The sequence below is a fragment of the Narcine bancroftii genome, chromosome 7, assembly GCF_036971445.1.
Source record: "Narcine bancroftii isolate sNarBan1 chromosome 7, sNarBan1.hap1, whole genome shotgun sequence".
In the NCBI taxonomy this organism is placed as follows: Eukaryota; Metazoa; Chordata; class Chondrichthyes; order Torpediniformes; family Narcinidae; genus Narcine; species Narcine bancroftii.
The window spans coordinates 28,534,744-28,556,024 of record NC_091475.1 but is presented as its reverse complement, the minus strand read 5'-3'; the positions used below and the strand labels follow the sequence as shown (position 1 = coordinate 28,556,024).

Below are 21,281 nucleotides of genomic sequence, written 5' to 3'. Positions count from 1 at the left end.
TGGTGCTTGAAAGGTAAATGGTGTAAGGTAAAACATCATGAGATGGGAATGTGTAAGGAGTTACCCTGCCCTGTACAGGGCTGTAACAAGATGTGAATGCATCCTTGTACTTACAAGATAAGAGAGACATTGATGGATTGAGAGGCAGGAAGCTAGCAGGGAAAGGATAGCAACAGTTTTAGTCATTGGACAAGTAATGATATGATGATGTTCTAAGTATGTATCCAAGGGTATAAAAAATCACCATTTTGCTGATAACGGCAGAATGCATTCTCCGACTAACATTGTTAGTCGCAAGTGTTACAATCCGGTAATAAAGAACAAAGAACCCTGATTTCGACTCAGTCTGGTGTTTGTCTCACTCATTCATGAACAAAGCAGACCTAACAATGGTTACCGCTCAGGAAGGTTCTTGACAGTTTTCAGAGAGAGATTTATTGTATTGATACCCAACCACTTCAGTGTCTTGCTGAAGAAACTTGTCCCCTCAGGGTTCTCCAGATGATGACCTCTTTCTTTCAGGTCACCACAGAGTTCATTTTTGTTTCTCTTATTTCAAGTGAAACATTAGACAGCCAGTCCTCTCCTCTTGCAAGAACCACAAGGACTTTGACCAGGCTGAACTAAGAACTCACAACCCATCTTCCAAATAGGGTTTTCCTCAAGCTTGCCAGCTTCTCCTGTTCCAGTCCCAGCTGCTATTGCTGACTGTATCACTGTAGAACTGATCTCTCTCTCTCTCTCTCTCACTCTCTCTCTCTGAGAAAAGCCTGTTTGACTCTCTATGCTTGCAAAACTACATGACCCTCCTAGAACAGCAAGTTCCATTCCAGTCAGAATGCAGCTCCATCAAGCTCTTTAATCTGTTGCCTTTTTGTAAACAAAAATCCATTATTGAAGTCTCGTGGGCACTCTCCAAATATTCTGCAAAGGTTCTGGGGCTGATATGTCTAGCATTAGCAGAGTTCCAGTATTTCAAAGAAGATCTGTTTTAAAGTGTTTGTATGTGACCTACACTAGCGCTTGCCCCAATTTACCTTCCAAAAACATATCTACATCCTGTCACACAATCACTTTATAATTACAACACCAGCGACCAAGTTTTAAATCTTGTGCTGTCTGAAAGGAGCTTCTACATTCTCCCAGTGTTGGTATGGGTTTCCTCCAGGTACTCTGGAATTAATTGGTGTATTTGAGGGACACTGGCTTATGAGATGATAGGGCCTATTATTCTCTTCCAAACCAATGGGAGGTGAATTAGATCCATAAAGAGCACTCTCCATGTCAGCCATAATAGAGTAATATAGACTGCCATTGCGGTGAACAGGGGAACACTGATGTCTGGAGCACTCTTCAGATGATGGTCTGGCCTGAAGTATGTATTTTCCCAAGCAAGGCAAAATATTAGATTATCAAGAGGCCAATGTTGGAGCATCTTGCATTACACAGAAATGCTGTGAATATATTGCAAATGATGTCCGTGGACAAAAGAGCAGCAGAAAGCAATATTACCAGAACATCACTGTACCAACAAGACTCTTTGATTTGAGTCTCAAAGCTGTTTGGTTGTGCAGTTTCTTCCCTCATTTTACAATAAGTAGAACTTTATTAATTATTGCTCCAATTTTTATTAGTGAGAGCAAATTATGAGAGTATAAGATATCTCCACAATTTCCACATGAAATCACAGGCCCTTGAGATAAACTTCTAGACTGTCTGCAGATTATGTTGATTTTTTTATCCAAATTCTAATTTATTTTTCAATGAGGTACACTTTTATTACCACAGTAATTGGCTTGATTGCCAGTCTGTATTGATATCTTGGTATACAATCTGATGGTACCAACAAAGGTTAGAATTCCTAGTCAGATGTTATTCAGTGGCCCCTAATAAAAATGTTTTATGACATGGATCAGAGTTTGGCAGTTGTGCTTCATAGCTGAATAGTATCCCTGTCTAGGTTCAGTCAGGCAGAATGGTTAGATGTGAACCTATTGCATTGCACCAGTGGATAAAAAAACAAGTGCAGGCCTTCATGTGAGAAGACATTGGAATAAAATCCAGCTATTCTTTCTTTCTAAGAAAATGCCCAACAGTTTTCAGGAGACCGTTGTTAAAACGTGTTACTGTCTAAATTAATCTTCACAAAAAACGGATTCAAGAGATTCAACATGAGTTACTATCTTAATTCTTGGTTTGGTATCTCATGTTAAATGTGCAAGGAATGAGGGTGGAAAGTGAATTTTGCAGCCTGGTGGGTGTCACGTGCAGACACCTATATGGTGTTTTGCTCTCACAAATTAACAAAAAACATAATTGTGCCTTGGTTTAAAGTCAGCATTTTGCTCTTTTTTTTCCTAAATCTCAAAGAGTGCAACAGCGTCTTCGTTCCACAGAGCACAGGGAGTCAGATCTGGGACAGATGAAATACCAGATAGTGACCAGCTCTTTGAAGGTTCGTTTAATTTGGCATGGTGTGCTCGCTATCTGAATTCTGCTATCTGACTCATGCACATTTTCCAGCATGAAACTAACAAGTTTACATTGCCTGTGCTTCTGTTCAAAGAAGATTATCCCAAAGGATTAGCAAATTTATCAGAATATTTGCAAAACATTACAAATAATTCTGGAATTCCAGCTGAGAAATTGGATCATATCTAAATTAACAACATTTCACATTTACAGGAATATAGTCTTTGACAAGAGCAACATTAGACAAAAGTTGGCATTATGCCATATGAGCTGTACTGTGGCACAGCTAGTAGAGCCACCACCTAACACCTCCAGTGAGCTGTGTTTGATCCTCATCTGCACTGCAGTCTGCATGGAATTCCCGCGTTTCCACTGTGCATTTCCTCTGGGTGCTCCAGTGTCTTGCCCAAATAATGGGCAAGTTGGTCAGTTATATTGGCATGTAGATGAGTGGTAGAGTCTGGATGGGAAAGAGGGGTGGAGTGTGGGTTGAAGGGAATGTGGAGAAAGTTTAAAAAAAATGGGATGAACATAAATGAATGGTTGATGGTTGCTATGGACCTAGTGGAGTGCAGGGTCTATTTATGACATTAACAGGCCAGGTAGTCAAAAGAAATAGGTTTTAAGGTGTGTCTTTTATGGAAAAAAAGAAAGGAGAGAGCTTTTAGAATTGAACTTGCATGTTATTTCAATAGTCTGTCTTGTTTTAAAGAGATGATCAAAAGTGATGAGAGCAGAGTGTTCAACATTGCCTACATGCACTCAGCAAGTGCATTGATAATGTCCCATCTGGCAGACTGGTCAATTTGGTCTGGGTTTCAGAGATGCATGAGTCTCGACTAAACACACATCTATTCCAACCACAATTATTCCCAAGTCTCCATTCAAACTTCAACTCTCCAAAATAATCTACTTTTAATTCATTGCTTTTTTCTCTGTAGACCATTAATTTTGGTACTTCATAAGCATTGGGGCCCTTGCCTGGGTTCCTTAATTTTTAAAAGTATATGTAAAAAGACAAGAGTGAAAATGCACATATCAGGTAGAAATTCATTGAAAATGTAGTATCTGTGAGAGTACAAGCAAAAAGCTGTTAACAGTTTTGGGGAAGGTGGAAAAGAGGCATCAGAAATGAAAAAGAGAAACAATGCTCCAGAGTTGCAAAGCTGCTTCCTTGGGGTCCAGTTCTCACTCTTCACGTTTTCCTGTTCTACAAATTTCTTTCCATCCACTTGCCTGTGGATTCTTTTCCCATTTATCTACACCAAAAGCAATATACAGTTGCCAATTAACCTACCAGCACATCAATGGGATGTGGGAAAAATCTAATGTGCTTGATGGAAAAACATCAAACACACCCAAAGGCAGCAGCTAATTGCAACACCTAAAGGCAGCAACGAAAGCCATCACCTTAAAGTCTCTTTATATAAAAGCACCTTATATAAAGCATCATTAAAAAAATCTTATCTTACAAGACCCCTTAACTTATAAAAGGACTTTTATCATGAGGCACATAAATAAGATAAATTATCATAATCTTTTGCTCCCAGAGTATGAGAGTCTAAAGGCAGAGTTTATAAGGTGAGAGGGAAAAGATTTCAAAGGCACCTGAGGAATATTAGTCAAACACAGGCAACTCCAATCACCTTGGGTTGAAAACCTGTCAGAATGGACAAGTTGGGTCAAAGGGCCGGTGTCAGTCCTGGAAAAATCCTTGACTGTAGATTTCCATCAAGCACATCAGCTTCCTTCTGCATCACATTAGCTAGTAGGTTAATTGGCAACTGTAAGTTTCCCCTGGTATAGATAAATGGGAAAAGAATAATCAGGCAAGTGTATGAAAAGAAATTTGAACGCTATTTCAATAGCCAGTTTTGTTTGAAAAGATGAACAAAATTGTTGAGATCAGAATAGCTTGATGTTAGGAGGTAGAAGATTAGGATGGAGGTTTATTACTCAGATTCAAGGCCTGCACGAGTTCATTGTGCTTTGTAATCTAAATTAATGATTTCAATGACATTGCAACTAGTGGTTGGCACCCACATTTTTGGTTGAGTGGACTGTGAAGATTGCAATAGGAATGATAAACTTGGGGAAGTGCAAGAACAAAGTTAATGATAGGACCCTGGAGGGTGCGGCAGTACAGAGAGACTTGAGGGTACAGGTACGTGGTTCCACAAAAGAGTTGACGCAGAGAGACAGGGTGGTGAAGAAAGTGCTTCACCATCATTCAAGGCACTGAATAGAGGAGAGGGAGGTCATGCTACAACTGTACAAGATGCTGGTGCATGGCAATGTAGTTCAGATATCCAGCTACAGGAATAAATATCAGTCAGCTGAAAAGGATTCAGAAAAGATTCATAAGAAATTTAACAGGACCAGGGGGCTTGAATCACAAATAGAGTGGGCTTTTCTCTCCAGAGTGCAGGAGGCTGAAGTAAGAACAGGTAACACCTAATAAAGGCAAACACCAAGTAATGAAGGCAGTGGCGGCACCTGAAGGTTATGGCACTTAAAGGCAGCAGCACCTAAGTGGTGGCACCTAAAGGCAACTCAGTGCCACATACAGTCTACACATAAAGGCAGCAGCACTTAAAGGCACCACACAAAAGCACACCGAAAGCCACACCTAAAAAAGGGGCAGGTGGAGAAGCAAAGGCCAACATGCAAGAGGCCACAGGTGGACATGAATAGGAGGGCAGGAGAAAATGGCTGAGAATCGATCAGGGGAGCAGTTTAGCTCTGGGAATGCAGAAGTGGAGGAAAGGATAGGGAAAGAGGGAGGGGTTAAACAAAAGAAGCCGTAAAAGCTGGCATCAACACCATCTAATCATGACCATTTCCAAGAGAGTTAAAGTGGAGGGAAGTTGTTCACATTAGTGGCGAGCTCAGACACAGACTTAAAACTTGGGGCGAAAGGTATAAAGGAGATGCAAAGAGAAACTTCTTACAGAACAAGGAACAGCCATAATCTGGAACTAACTCTGGAAGCGATGGTAGTAAAATTAAGCAGGAACCCAGTGGATTTCTGAATGTTGGGACCAGATGAGAAATGTTAACCCTGAGGGAAAATAATTTGCTGGGGAATGGGGGAAAGAGCAGGGAATGGGAGTGACTAGATTGCTCTACCAAGAGCTAGCACAGAGTGGATGAGCAGAATAGTCTGTTTACAAGAATGTCGTGCCACACGGGGATTCCGGAGTTTAGGATCCTGGAAGGTGAATGTAAGTCAGGTTATTAATAATTCTTGAACTGGCAGGCACAAATTTCTCACCAAATTGGAGGGCTGTGAATTTTTTGACATCAGGACAGAGAAGGTTGGGATTTTTTAAAACTGGGGCAATGCCTAATCAATTGGTGCATAATTTAGATAAAATGCATGATAAGTCCACCTGAAGGAACCGCAGTAATTTGCCCCATTGACTTAATTAATATTGGTTTGAGGAATCAGTTGGCATAATATGCTGATTTGAAAGGGAAGTCTATAAGGATAAAAAGCAGGTAGGGAGTTCAGTCTGTAACAGGCATTAATATGCAGCTCGAAGGACCTAAATAAGCAAAAGGGTCAGCGATGGAGATGAAAAGCCCAATTTAACCTTTGACAGCTGATAGAAATGTTCTGGGAAAGAGATGGAATTACCAGCATCTGCCCTGAAGAAGGAAAAGGTGGAAGAGGAGAGGTGTCAAATATGCCTAACATCATTAACTTCCAGAGACAGACCCTACCGGGGTGTACCAGCTGAGTTAGTGGCCTGCATTTCATGGCAAAAGACTCTAAACTGAGTTCCTCCAACATTTCTGTGTTTTTATTACCATCACAGTGTCTGCAGACCTTCGTGCTTTACTTGAAGGATTGACTGCACATTGTTTCTACACTTCAGCGCACAGTTTTCCCAGAACAACAGGTTTCAGATGTTGATCTGGGTGAAAACTGGGATGTAACTGAAGGATCAATTTTCCCTATCACAGCTAGTGAAAATATTCTGGTAAAATTGTTGAAGCGATACCCAGTGTTGCATTCAAAAGCTGGAAAAAAAGAGGAATCTACAATAAAGTGCCAGGAATACTCAGCGAAACAGTTACGACCAGAACTGAGGAAGAAAGAAAGCCTCAGGTAAAGCATTCCTCCCTCAGTTCTGATGAAGGAACTACTAGCAGAAACATTAATGGTTTCTCTTTCCACAGCTGCTCCCTGATTGTGCCTGCTTGCACTCAAACTGTTCCTGCCTCCCAAGCTCCTCTTTAACAATCAGTGAGGGCTCTGCTTTCAATGGATGAGGAGAAAAAATGGAGCAGCACATATGGGAAAGTTGCTTCCATTATGGAAACATTTGGTGCATCATCTGGTCAGCCTGACAAGATGCAAAGAATGTGGGGGATCGTGGCAAGTTCACCTCTAACCTCTCGCAGGAAATTTTGCAGAGACAAGGGATGTTATTTTCAGTTCAGAAGTAGTGGGCATCTCAGTGCTGAGCAACCCAGATATTCTCATGGGAATGCATCTGATGGAACAAATTGCTGCTTCATGAAGTCTTTGTGTTGTACTAGACTGCATTTTGTTCCAATCAGCAGTTCTGTTGGTCACTATCTCTGTAAGGCCTGAGGGTGCCTCCTGGATCATAGCATTGCTGTTGGAAAGCAGAATACTCTCATATGTTAACTGATGGTCAATATTGGGATGGGTCCAAAAGCTTTGACAGCAGCTATATGGCCTAGCCACAGCAGATAGAGTCTGTTGGCTGTCCAGACCAAGGAGAGATCAGTTTGTGACATGGATCTGAAAGTTATGGCTGCTCTCAGCATTTTAGCATCTCCCCTCCCACTGACTCTCACTGTGGTTTTGTTATAAGACACCATGCTGCAACATTGAATTACTGAGGTCAAAGATTGTCCTTGATTGGTTCATTTAAAAGATTGTTTTGGACACAAAGAGCTGCTCAAAGTAGAATGAAAAAAATCAACCACTGATTTAAAGGAATCTTGAAATTAAAGACTTTATGATTGACCTTTACTGAGCACCAGCGATCAGAACCTGGGTTCGAATCCCACAATGTCTGTAAGGAGTTTGTACCTTCTCCCTGTGTCTAGGTGGGTTTTCCCCAGCGGCTCTGGTTTCCTCCCACTGTTCAAAAGTACTGGGGATCGTAGGTTAGCTGGGTGTAATTGGAGAGCACAGGCTTGTGGGCCAAAAAGGCCTGTTACTGTGCTGTATGTCTAAATTCTTTTAAAAAAAGTCACTTGAGCTAAACCCCCTCTTGTTTTTTGTGAATGTGTCTTTAAAATATTATATTGTGATATTGTGCTTGGATCCCTAAATATCACCTCCGATACTGATTGGTGCATTGAGTCAGAGTACTATCGCTTCAGACACAGGATTCTGTTTTTGAATCCCAGAGAAATAAATGAATTAAACACAGTTGAGGAAATTTTTACATGAAAAGCAGTCATTAAGTTCATAACTCTACTCGTATCTCATTTATCAATGAAGATTTGAAAAAAAGCCTTCCGCCTGAAAAGTTCACCTTTACAGAGAAGTATAATTAAAAGACATGCACAAGATTTTAAAAATCTATAAGTGTGGTGTTTGATTTGCATTTTCTACCGCTGGAAAATGTAGGCAGTTAAGAATTAGGATAATGCAAGTTTGTGGTTAACTTAGGCCTCACACCCTAAACTGTGCCTCCGTTCCAGCCACAAGGATTCCTCCACAACTTGTTTTATAAAATAAAATGTAATGCTGCAGCTGGCAATTCCAAGCTACTTTTTAAACCATGTCCCTCTTCCACACCACTTCTATCTTCACGTTAAAAACACAATGCAAGAAACACCATAAGACTGCAACTGCAAACACATATCTTCCTCTCAACCCAAGTCCTTTCCTGCTCCTCCAATCTTCATGAATTTAAGGTGATATTTTGCAGCTTTTCAATGTGTACTTATGCTGGATTTGTTGTACTGTTGTTTTAATACTGCTGACTCTATAAGTACTCTGTCACGTGGTGTGCTTTGAACTGATATTTTTCCCAAAGATAGATTTTATTCACCATAAATTATTTACAAAAGGAAAACTATTCAGAGTCTGTTCCCACCCTTACTTTCATATTACTAACATAACATTCATATCAATAACACCATCCACAAATTCGCTGATGATACCATGGCAGTGGGTTGTATAAAGGAAGGGGATGAGTCAGCGTACAGGAGGGAGAATGAAAACTTGGCTGAATGGTACCACAACATCCTTGCATTCAATGTCACCAAAACAAAGGAGAAGGTTGTTGACTTCAGGAAAAGAAAGCCAGAGATATACAATCCAGTGATCACTGGGGGATCCAAGGTAGAAAGGGTGAGCAAATTTAAGTTCTTGGGAGTAACTATCTTGGAGGATCTTTCCTGGGACACTTCCTTAAGAGTTTGCAGAGGTTGGGTATGACACCAGACACTGGTAAATTTCTACAGAGGTGTGGTGGAAAGTGTGCTGATCGGCTACATCATGGTCAGGTATGGAAGCACCAATAGCCCTGAACGAAGAGCCCTCCAAAAGGTAATGGACACAGCCCAGGACATCACAGGTAAAACCTTCCCACTATTGAGAGCATCTACAGGGAACGCTGCCATCGGAGAGCAGCAGCAATCATCAAGGATCCACAGCACACACTCTGTCCTTGTTGTTACCATCAGGAAAGAGGTATCGGTGCGACAAGACTCGCACCACCAGTTCAGGAACAGTCGCTACCCCTCCACTATCAGACTCCTCAGCGACAAACTCAATCAGGGACTCATTTAAGGGCTCTTACTTGTGCACTTTATTGATTTTCTTTTTTATTCTCTCTGTATTGCAGTCAGTTTACATTTGTTATCTGTTTACAGTTCTTTTAATTGTTTACATTTACCTGTATACGTTGTGTACAGTTTTGTTTTTGCACCTCCATTTAGTGGTAATTCTGCCTGGCCCACAGGGAAAAGAATCTTAGGGTTGTATGTGATGTCATGTATGTACTCTGACAATAAATCTGAATTCTGAAATATCCATACATTCCTGTCACTGTGCATAATCACATTTGATTATTTTTACACCATTACCACCACTAAGACACCTTGTCACTTTTCCCCCCTTTATTTGAGGGGCTTCCCCTCGGTCTCAGCCCCTCAATGCCCAGTCATGGGAGGACTCCAGACTATGGTCCTTTTTCTCCACAACACCCTCGTGTTGGCTGCACCAAGCCTCAGTGCATTCCTCAGCACATACTCCTGGTGTCTGGAATGTGGCATTCAGCAACATTCCCTCACTGACATCTCTATGTGGAGAAAGACTACCAGGGTTCAAGCAGACCAATGTTCTTCTTCCACTTAGTTGATTGTCTTCCAGTAATTCTGGATATCTGAACAGCCCTGGGAGCAGATCATATATCAGACAGTCCTCTGTCTTACTGCTGCTGGGGATGAACCATAACAAGGAACCTTGCATCCTTCTCCACACATTCTTGGTAAATCTGCATTCAGCAAAGAGGTGCGTGACTATCTCCACTCCACAGCAGTCATGTTAGGGACAACATGCATTATGGGAAATGTTCCAGTCACGCAGGAAGGATCTAACTGGGAGGCCTCCTCTCACTTCCAGCCAAGCCAAGTCCTGGTGTTTATTTATGAGCCCTGGTGATGAGGCATTCTGCTAGATGACCTGGACGGTCTGCTCAGGGAACACTCCATCGGGTCCATCGAGTCCTCTCCTCTAAGTGCCTGCAGGACATTTGGTGCTGACCTCTGCCTGATGGCCTTGTGGTCAAAGGTGTTGGTCTGGAAACACTTTTCCACGAAGGATAGGTGGTGTGGCAAAGTCCAACTGACTGGGACATTGCACAACACCAGGCAAGGCCCATCCTTCACAGCACCTGGGATAGGTAGAACCTAAGAACATAGTACCACTTGGTGCCCTCATACTTTACAGCCTGTTGCAACTACAAATGAAGGTGGTCATCAGTCTCTGGGGAGCCACTGTAATAAACATCTGTGCTGGTTTTCCGGCCCCTGAAGTCTGTGTGGATCCCACCTCACAATCAAGCAGAGAACCCAGATCCCATTTTGTATTTCTGCCCCAATCAGTCCAGTGCATTCTGTTAATATAACCCTGTCTACTACTCCCTAAATCCCATACTCTCCTCTCAATTCCTTTTCCTGCTTCAAATCTGAGACCCTTCATAACCTGACACTTTACCAAAACAGTAGCCTGTCATATTTGAAGCATTAACTCTGTTTCTCTTTCCAAAGATGCTGCCTGGTCTGCTGGGTGTTTTCTGCATGTACTGTTTTATTTCAGATGTCCAGCATCTCCAGCTTTTCATTTATCATCATCCCTTATTGTCTTCTTGCTCTTCCTCAACATGCAGACATTAGTCCACCCAAAGATGCTCGAAGCTACTTCACATTTCACTCCACTCAGGATTGTGGTCAAAATCTTTTGGCTTCCCAATTACAAAAATCTTTATCTAACTGAAATATTTAATCCCTGGCAGCACCCCGGTGAATCTCCTCTGCACTCTTTCCTGAACTACCATGGTATAGTGACCAGATCTGTACACAGTACTCCAGCTATACATTTTTTAACTTTTCACATTTTAAAAAATTTAGACATACAGCACAGTAAAAGGCCATTATGGACATGAGTCCATGCCATCCAAATATCCAAATTAACCTACAACCTCCCATACATTTTAGAAGTTGAGAGGAAACAGGAGTACCCAGAGGAAACACAAGGAGAACATTCAAGCTCCTTATAGACAGCGTCACATTTGAATCCAAATTACTGGGCACTGTAATAGCATTGCGCTAACGACATCACTAATCGTGCTCCCCTAACTAATGTTTTATAAAACTCTATCACAGCCTTCCCACTCTAATATTCTATACTGCAGCCACTGAAGGCTCATGGAATTGAGGCAAGGATCCCTGGCATAATGTGTGTGTTGATGTGAGCTGGGAGAGCACGAAAAAGAGGAGACTGGAGGAGAAACCTCAAATTGTCTAGATTGTGGGCCCCAATCTATACCCCTGACCCACAATCCTGCAAGAAAGTCCAATGAAAAGAGATATCTCCAACTTTTGTTCTTGACCTCCTGTTGTCCAGTTCTCAGGTTCTTATTGGCCAATTCATCACACTGGACAACTGATATGATTAGCAGTTAAAATTGCATTGGAATGTTAATTACATCACAAGACTCTGGTATTTAAATATAAATTGTGACCTCAGCTGCTGTAAACCTCTTAAAATGATAGATGGCCAAAACATAATTGTTGTGAGAATGAAAAAATTGGTTAGAATTTAGAATTATTTAGAACAATTAAGAATAACTTTGAACATTACATTCTTCCCTCCAAAAAAAAACACACACACAGAGTATCAAACAACACTTTATGGGACTACTCCCACCCATATCGATTGGGAGGCTTTGGTACACAACTGGACCTCCTTGGTTTTTGTAGAGCTGCTTCATCATCCTCCACACTATGGCATGTCATATCTTCCTCCTCCACCAGATTTCGTTTATCTTATTCCACAATAGGAGATGTGGGCATTGCCTGGGCTTCTAGACATGGCGTCAAGTCATGAACAGACACAGTAGACTCCCATCCATCTGGGTGCCTGATGTTTGCATATATTGGATGACTGTCAAGGAGTTCAATGTGATCTACAAGTAGTTCATTCTTGTTACTCCTCACAAACCTTCTTAGTAGGATGGGTCCAGGGGTCGTTAGCCAGGAGGACAATGAATTTCCATGGGATGAGCGGCGTTGGAATGCAAAAAAGACATTCATGGGGTGTAGTATTTGTTGTTGTACACAACAGCAATCTTTGGAGTGTAGAACCTCAGGAAGCAACAGTTTCCATTGCTTCTCAGGCAGGCTATGTGATCTAGGGGCCAAATGGACAGCCTTTCTTATGATGCCGTTGAACCGCTCTATCTGTTCATTACTGATTGGGTGGCATAGGATAGTATGATGTTCGAACCCCCTTCTGGAAGAGATCATCTTTCAGATCTTTAGACACGAAGGTGGTGCCTCGATCAGAGTGTATGTAATTTGGCTAAATAGTAGTTCCAGGCATCTGATCACTGTTGTAGTATGCATATTTGGACTTGGAAAAGCAAAGGGGAAATGTGAGTATTCAACTATGTAAATAGATATGGGTTACACGAAGCCATTCTATAGGTTTTGTTGCTTTGATAAGAGTCCTTCCTGGTGGGTGGTAGAACAGGGGAGATTCTTTGCTCTAACAAAATGCAGCAGCCAAGTTATTCCTGGATGACAAAGTCTGTTGTAAATGTCAGGGAGTGTGGAGGTAAAGGCTGAACAACTGTATGCCTGACTAAATGAGTCAGGGATCGCATTCTCTTTCCCAGGATGGTACTTTATTGTGTAATTAAATGCTCCAAGTTCCAGCTTCCATTCTTGAATCTTAGCATTCTTTATCTTTGTACGCTTTTTACTGTCAAACATAAAAGCCACTGACCTCTGATCAGTGACCAAGCTAAAGTGGCACTGTGTCAGGTAATGGCTCCATTTGCACATTGCCTCAATGATGGCAGTCGCTTCTTTCTCTACAATGTGATAATGCAATTCACTTTCTATAGAGTCTTTGGTTAACAACAACAGAAATAGCCACATCAAATGTGTCACACTCTACCTCAAAGGGAAAGTTTTCGTCCACAGAGTACAGGGTGGATTCGCCAATTACTTTCAGAAGGCATAATTGAGACATTCATATCACCAGGGCGAGCCCAAGTTGTAGTGGTGAAGGATCTTACCCACTGACACAAGAAGCAAATGTGAGTGGATTATTCACAGACAATCAATCAATTCATGGATTTGGATGCTTACCCCCTGCCAAGAATTGACAAAATGGTGAATGAATTTGGAAAATATAGTGTGTTCTCTACCTTTGGCCTGAAAAGTGCCTACCACCAAGTGTCATTGAAGGAGTCAGTTAAGAAGTATATGGGGTTTTGAAACCAATGAACATTTATACCAATTTTGTAGGTTCCCATTTGGAGTCACAAATGGGGCAGCCACCTTCCAGCGAGCTATGGACAAGTTAGTTAGAGAAGAAAAAATGCAAGGTTCCTTCCCTTATCTTGATAATATCACAATTGCTGGAGATACACAAGAGGGACATGATGAAAATGTAAAGAAATTCCTAAAGACCATCAGTCAGAGGCACCTAACACTTAATGATTCCAAAACTCTGAATTCCATGAATGTCCTTGGATACTGAGTGGGGAATGATATCATTAAACCAGATCCTGAGAGACTTCGCCCACTATAAGAGCTTCCTCTGCCAGAAAATTTGCGATCCTTAAAAAGGGGCCTCGGGATGTTTGCTTATTATGCTAAATGGATTCAACCGATGGTAAATGCAGAGAAGTTTCCAATGGAGGAAAAGGCCCTGAACACCTTTAATTTGCTAAAGAAAGAGTTGGAGGAAGCCATCCTGCAATTGATGGCTGAAAAGGGGATGGTTCTTCCATTTTTGCTGCTGTCAGTGAACAGAAATGATCAGCACCATTCACAGTCGGCTCGGACAAGGGTCCTCCATATTTAAACTTCACACACTGGAAATCCTGCCAAGTATTAAGTCAGAACATAGGTCCTTCAATACATAAAGTCGTGTGGCAGCATGTGACTGGCTATTAAGACTAAGAGTTAGGTCGACAACAACACATCCTTGGGAACTTGTATTTTTTGAACCACAGTAAAGTCTCTACTGGATGGGTGAACTTTTAGTTTTAGTTCCCATGTGACTTCTTGCTAATGTAACTATCAGTTCTGCGTGAATCCAACCTTTTACCATTCACAGTCACGAAGGTTGTGGCTTGATCGAGTCCTTGTGGCATATTAGTAAGTGTAGCCAGTACTTGACAATTGACCATTGTTGCCACTGAGTTTGGTGAGGCCTAGAATTTGCACACCCAGACATAATGTCCCTTGTTGGCACATTTATAATAAGTAGCCTCAAGTGCTGGACAGTTATCCTGTAAACAGAAAGTGAAACCACAGAAGAAACATTTCCATTTTGTATTACAAGGGGCAGCCACAGGTGGTTTTTCAAGAGCAGGTGGAAGGTTATCAGCCAGTCCTGCTGAAGAACCCTTCTCACATATCTGTGGTACCTGTGATGGTTCAGGGTTCACTACTCCAGCTGTATGGGCCGCCAGAGTAGCATATGCATCATTATTGCGATGAGCTACATCTAACCCAGTAGCTATAAGACTCTAACTCCAGTGTTTTGTTTTCTAAGAGACGCTGGCGTACTGAAGGTGAGGCAATACCAGCATCTCACATTGCCTTGTTTCCACACTGGTCCACACTATAATCTCAAAAACTACATTTTCTCTTTAACTTTCCAACTCCCTGAAGAAATCATCCAATGATTCTCCGGCAGCCTCATTTCTCTGGCAAAAACCGCATTGGGGGTCTTCACTTATAAACTATCCAACTTAGAGATAGCCAAGTCAAAATTTTCACATCCTTCTATGTATTCAAAAATGTTATAACTCACACAGCCTAATAGTGTTCTGTACCCGTTCCCTATCTTGTCCCCATAGTTGTCGACGTAGTTCATGAAAATCGCACACTCGTGCTGCCAATCTTTGGCAACTCTCGGTGAGCTGGGGTCGATGTCTAAGTACTTGGGCCTCCACACTGTCTCCATGCTTGACAATTGTTGAGTAAATTGTTGTGAGAATGAAAAACTTGGTGGCTGCTTTCCAAGATTTACTCAATTGTACAGTTAGTTAGAATTTTGAATTACAGTTAAAATTTGGAATTATTTAGAACAATTAAGAATAACTTTGAAATATTACAGGCATTATGCAAGTTCAGAGAGAATAGATCAAAATGGATGGCTGTATTGCATCAGAGTTTACAATGAAAAGATCTGGAGTGGGTAAAAGGGCAACAGGAGGAGTGCAGGTCCTCTGGGAATTCTGAAGACATTGTGTGGGATGCAAAACTTGGCCAAAGCAGTGAGTCGCAGGGCAAAGATAGCGGAGCAATAGCTCCACATCATAATCAGCTCAAAGTTCACTCAGATGCAGCAGAGGCCTCTGTCTTCAGGAGCAGAGAGAGGAAGGTCAGAGGAACACTGCAATGGGTTGAGACAGAAGGCAGAAATAAGCAGTAAGAAGCTAGAGAAGCTGATGATCGTTGTGACTCTTCACCCCAGACAAGTCATCAGATGATGCAAAGGATGAAATGGAAGTGTGTGAATAACAGAGCAAGAGGTCAGGAGGACATGGAGCTTGGAGTGCAGAGGGAACAATAATTCACAGAATGCCAGACATTTGTAATTGTGATGGTTCTAAATGCGAGGGACATCATAACAGATGGAATTTCTATGAGATAATCAGATACAGACAAAAATGATCATTCTCCTCATCTGAGAGTAAAAGCACAGATGATGAAGCTCTATTACAGAGGCTTTTCCAAGCAAATTCAAAATTATACCTTTTAGAAACTATACGACAGAAGTGGACTGGGTTTTGAAATCTAAACTATGCTGACCTTATTACCAGTGACCTTGAACCAATTGGAGAAGGAAACTGGAAGCAGAGACCAACATTACTTCATTCCCATTTTTAAAATTCTACACAAGTCTCAGTGCCAGTTTCAAGCACAAATCCAAGCTGCGAATAGGAAAGAATTGCAAATTTGAGACCAGGTGCAAGAGTTCATCTATCAATAAAACTGGTAGAAATTGCTCCAGTGTTCGTTGCCTGTAGGATCACTTCACTTTTGACCAGAGTAGTTTCTGATGACAACCCTGTAATATAAAGGCCGCATAATTCCCAACACATTTCAACAATAGAAGCAGTAATAATCAACATTTCCTTTCTTGGAAGCAGAAATCATTGTGTTATTGTATTGGAAAATCTGACTTCTCTGTGGAAATGTTGGGCCATGTACAGTATATGGTGGCAAATTTCTAGTTCTTCCTAGTCTTATTCTCCCTAGTTACAGTAATGTAGATACTGTGCATTAATTATATAGCAATGTACTTCAACTCAAATAGTACATTCTTAAGCTGAAGCATATAAAAAATAGAAAATTATTTTATTCATTTTTTCACCACACACAATTCTGTGTCATAAAACAGGACTGTATTATACAGTTCAACTCCGATTATCTGAAATGGTCAGGACAGACGTATTTCGGATGACTGAATTTTTTGGATAACTGGTCACTTTTTAAAAACAGCCCAGTAGCAACAACAAATCATTTGTATCGGTGTTCAAACAACAAAGGAAGGTTTTATAAGTATTAAAATAATGTTTAATTCTCACCCAAAAAATGCTGGCTGCCGTCAATCCCCGACATGTCCCTGTTGCTGCCGTTGATCCCCAGGGAGGTTTCCTTGGCCAGTGGAACACTCACTGGTGAGTCGGCGGGCTCCTTCCTGTCTCTTGGTGGGCTCACTCCGGCAGGGGCTGTTCTTGGTTCTTGAAGTTGAAGCCCTAGTCTTTGCCTGCACACACTCTCCCTCCCATCTGCCGGCACCGCTGGTGCGGCGGAGCCTGAGGTCCCGCTCGTGCCCAGTGCCTGCTCTCATTGATGAAGCCGAGATAAGGGGTTCTTCCGACCTGCTGGTGGCTGGAAGACAGTGGCATTTGGAGATAAAATTTAATAGGGGTAGGTAAAGAAGAAATGGAAAGCGAGAGGGGAGGGCGTGCCTTCTTTATGATTGCCTTGATGCTCCAGGAGAGATTTGCCACTATGTGAACTCCAAGAACTTGATGGAACTAACCCTCTCCATTGCCATCCTACCCATGAAGACAGGTGCATGGTCCCTCCGCCTCCTCTTCCTAACTCCTTGGTCTTTCTGACACTGAGAACAAGATTGTTGTTCTGGCACTACACAACCAGAACCTGACTCATTGTATCTGTTATTCGACCAACAATGGTCTTGTTGTCAATGAATTTACAGATTGTGTTGGATCCGAACTTGGCTACACAACTATGACTGCAAAAGACATAGAACAGGAGATTAAGCACACAGACTTGCAGTGTCCCTGTCAGTGAGGAGAGGGTGATAATGCCAATCCACATTGAATGAGGATCTAGTGTTATGAACTAACAGCCCTTTCAAGTTCTTTTGGGACTAAAAGAACTTTGTTAGCACTAACACAGGAACAGCAATGGAAAATTCACCAGACAACAGTAAATTCCAAATAATAGCTTTTTATTAAACTATTAACAACATAACATTTTTTACTTATCTCTAAACTTACTTAACTCTAAATTTAACTCCACCATGCACAAATATAAATGTGTGTGTGTATAATTAAAGTCCCACTCTGAAAAGTCAATCTTTAAAAGTTCAGCAACATTTTAGTCTTGCTTGAAGGTCTCACATTCTCATTTCAGAAATAATTATAAAGCACTTTTAAACATCATATCTTCAGGTCTCTTTGGTCACAATGTGGCTATTTTCTTCCATGATGAATTCACAAACCCAAACAAGGGTTAAACAAATGTGGTTACCTTCTTCCACGATGAAGTCACAAACCAGACAAGGGCTAAATGTAATAGCCATACACAAAAATAGACCCAGTAGAAATCTGTCCTCTTTTCCAAAGGGAGAGCGAAATAGTCTTCCTTATTTCAAAAGCCACTGATTCTGTGTTGCCCTTTTCCCAGGACTAACACACAACAACAGCACCAATTCTGAATACTGTAACTCAACCCTGTTTTTCACAACGTTTCAACCCTTGTGTCACAGGGATTTTGACTTCTGTACTCTCCAAACTGAACTCTTCCAAAAGCTGAACTCAAAATGCCCGAATTCAGTAATATCCAAATCACCATAGGTGAGGTGAGTCCCAATTCTTGGAAACCATATGACCACCAGTTTTATTTCTACCAAAATTCTGTTCCTTTTTCAAAACCACTCTACATCCATAACAACCTCTGTTCAAGAGGCTCAAGTGGCTTTGATTAAAAGCAGATGGCTTCCTTCAGCAGTTCTTGACTAATTAAGACCCACTTGAAATCCATTAGTTCTGTCGGTCAAAGCTGCTGCAATTCTGAGAATGAACACTTCTCTGAATACAATGGGGTATCTGTAAATGCGCTGTGTGTGACCCTGGACCAGCCCACAACTAAGAATACAGACACAATATTTTAACTCTATAGTTTACTTGACTAAGACATTTTTATATATGAAAAATATCGTTTAATATTAAATTAAAGATGAACATAAATCCATTACACGAGCCTCAAACAAATGAACAGAATGCTAGGTTCCTGAGCTTAATTATTAATTTTGCTGGTATGATGATGTTAACCCTTGATGGATTCACAATGAAGGTATCTGTAATTGAATCAACTGGGACATTAGTGAGGAATATGGCATTATACAGTCATTACGTTGCATCATGGAACAAGAAACTATTATTGTTTCTAATTTAGTTCCTGCAATTTTCACTTGGAATTTCTTTATGTATATACCTGATACAGAATAAACTGCAACCTTGGATCAACCGGTAAAAAATTATCTGATTGTATTGATCAAAATGCTTGGAAAATAGATTTTATGAACTTAACTTTACCCCTATTGAACTGAATTATTTAACAAATATTATTGTTTTGCATCTAAATATTTCAAAGGGAAGTTGACCAAATAGTTTCTGAAATACAGCATATTCTGTATGTTGCTTCTTTAGCCAAGTTTAAGCACAAATATACACATACAAAAAAATGTCATCACTCATACATTTCAGTCAGACTAGTAACATCTGCTTCTTCTTAACTCTAATCTCAAGAACTGCGTCTGTCAGCACAACTGACTCACATGATACTAGAGACAAAAAGAAATCAGAAATAGAAGGAGTGGCACAGCAGTGAAGTGAGTACTCACTGTGACACCTATGGGATAAACAATGGTTATTGGATATGACCTATTCCTTCAGCTGAGTTGCAATGGCTATAATGGCATACTTGACATGATTCTGTTTTGGAGATTCAAATGGATTTAACCAATTAAACAAAAATTTATGACAGAATCGTAGATATTAAAGAATCATAAAGAATATACCCAGTACATTGGCTATTCTGTGCTCTTGACTTCACTGTTGTAGCCAGCAACTAAAAACTTGGGGTTACTTGAAATAGAGAGAACCATTACTGAGAGGAGAGAACATGGTGAAATACTTGACATGATCAGAAATAAGACAGCAGATATCCTCTGGAAATTGCAGTCTCAATCCATCAGAGGCTGAAAGGACTCAGAAGAAGCAGGTGAGTGCATGAGTGATGGGTCAGTACAAGGAAATCCACAATGAACACTTACATCCACCACCAAGGGCCAAGCTAGAAACTTGGACTCATTCGCCCATCTTCTCGCTATTACAGAGCCAGCAAACTGCGTTCAAAATTGGCGCTGTCTGTAAAGAGTTTGTACATTCTTCCCGTAACCCGCCTGGACTTTCTTCAGATGCTCCATTTTCCTCCCACTTGCCAAAATGTACTGGAGTGGTAGGTTAATTAGTTTCCATTGGGCAGCACAGATCTCATGGGCTAGAAGGGGCTTCTACCATACTGCATCATTAAAATTTTTAAAAATATATAGAAAATGTTCCAACTCTGCTTGCAAATGTGTGGATGATCCCACCAGGTGCCCAGTGCAAATACTCAGGGGTACCTGGCACCATCTATCACCTATCATCACCATGGTTATGGATTACAATATTCAAATTGGGATTGCAGGGTGTCATGGTGCCAGGTCACCTATCATCTTCAGATTGCTGTGGCTCTGCCCATCCTCATTCCACCACAAAGTCATTTTCCTCTCAGGATTGTACTCGTACCTCTGCCACTCCACCAGGAAACTTTGCTATCTCCTGCACCCAGCCAGCCGCCCAAGACTGCCATCTCCCTTGCTGAAATCCACAGCTGGTCATTCTCTGGTCATTTCTGCTGGAAGCTTTATTTTATTTAATCATTGGTAGGTTAGGAGCATCAAAGTTTGGCATTTACAGGCACATTTACCCATGAATTCTGGTGTGATTCTAGCCAGTTAACCTCTGAGTCTATCTGCCTCCATCTCCAATTAAAGCACGGTTCCTGCAGGTTCAGCATGTTTCTGTAATTTTGAACCTCCATCAAATTCAACATTCAAGAGCCCTTGACATGTCATACCATTCGTCACTGTCACCAAGGTCAGTCTGACCGATTTCCAGCACCTCCTCCTACCTAAATGCACCTCCCACTTAAGAGGCACATGCAAATTTTAATGGCATAACCATTAAAGTTAGAGATTACCAGATATTGCCAGAGAGACCATGGCTCTGAGATCTCAACCTCTTCTTTTATGTCCTCTTTTGTTTCCAGTATTTTTTTTTCAGGACACCTTGGTATCTTTCCCTTGCCTTGATTGACAGTGCAAAGCTCTGTCAATCACAATCCTTATTTTGTCAGTATCAGAGCAAATGGCTGAAGATTGGGATTGAGACTACTCTGTTCATCTTAGCAAGGCGGCTCGTGCCAGCACCACACAGAAACGATTACAATGACCAACAGCACAAATTTGGCATGCTGTCTGATATTCCATTAATCATCCATTGCATTATCCCTCCAAGAGTTTAAATCAGGTTCCATCCCCCTGGCCTGGGGACCTTCCAGAACCTAAATTCAAGTAAGCTAATACAGCAAGGGTCAAAATGTAGCGAGAACTCCTTACATTTCCCCAAACTGTCAACACAACAATTCCAGGTAAATGGGAAAGCATGGGTTAACATGGAATGAAAATAATGAAACAA

At 41.3% G+C, this 21,281-nt stretch overlaps 2 long non-coding RNA genes across 2 annotated transcripts in view; one reads left to right on the top strand and one right to left on the bottom strand.

Annotated features, from left to right (window-relative positions):
* The window catches only part of LOC138739820 (uncharacterized), a 30,676-nt gene extending 20,967 nt beyond the window's left edge, over positions 1–9,709 (bottom strand). Inside the window, exons 1-2 of the long non-coding RNA XR_011342454.1 lie at positions 9,366–9,709; positions 4,119–4,269 (exon numbers count right to left, since the gene is read on the bottom strand). This is a non-coding gene — a long non-coding RNA (uncharacterized lncRNA). The remainder of the gene's footprint in view (positions 1–4,118; positions 4,270–9,365) is intronic.
* Positions 1–21,281, top strand: part of LOC138738661 (uncharacterized) — a 66,746-nt gene that overhangs the window by 30,474 nt on the left and 14,991 nt on the right. The window lies entirely within an intron of this gene.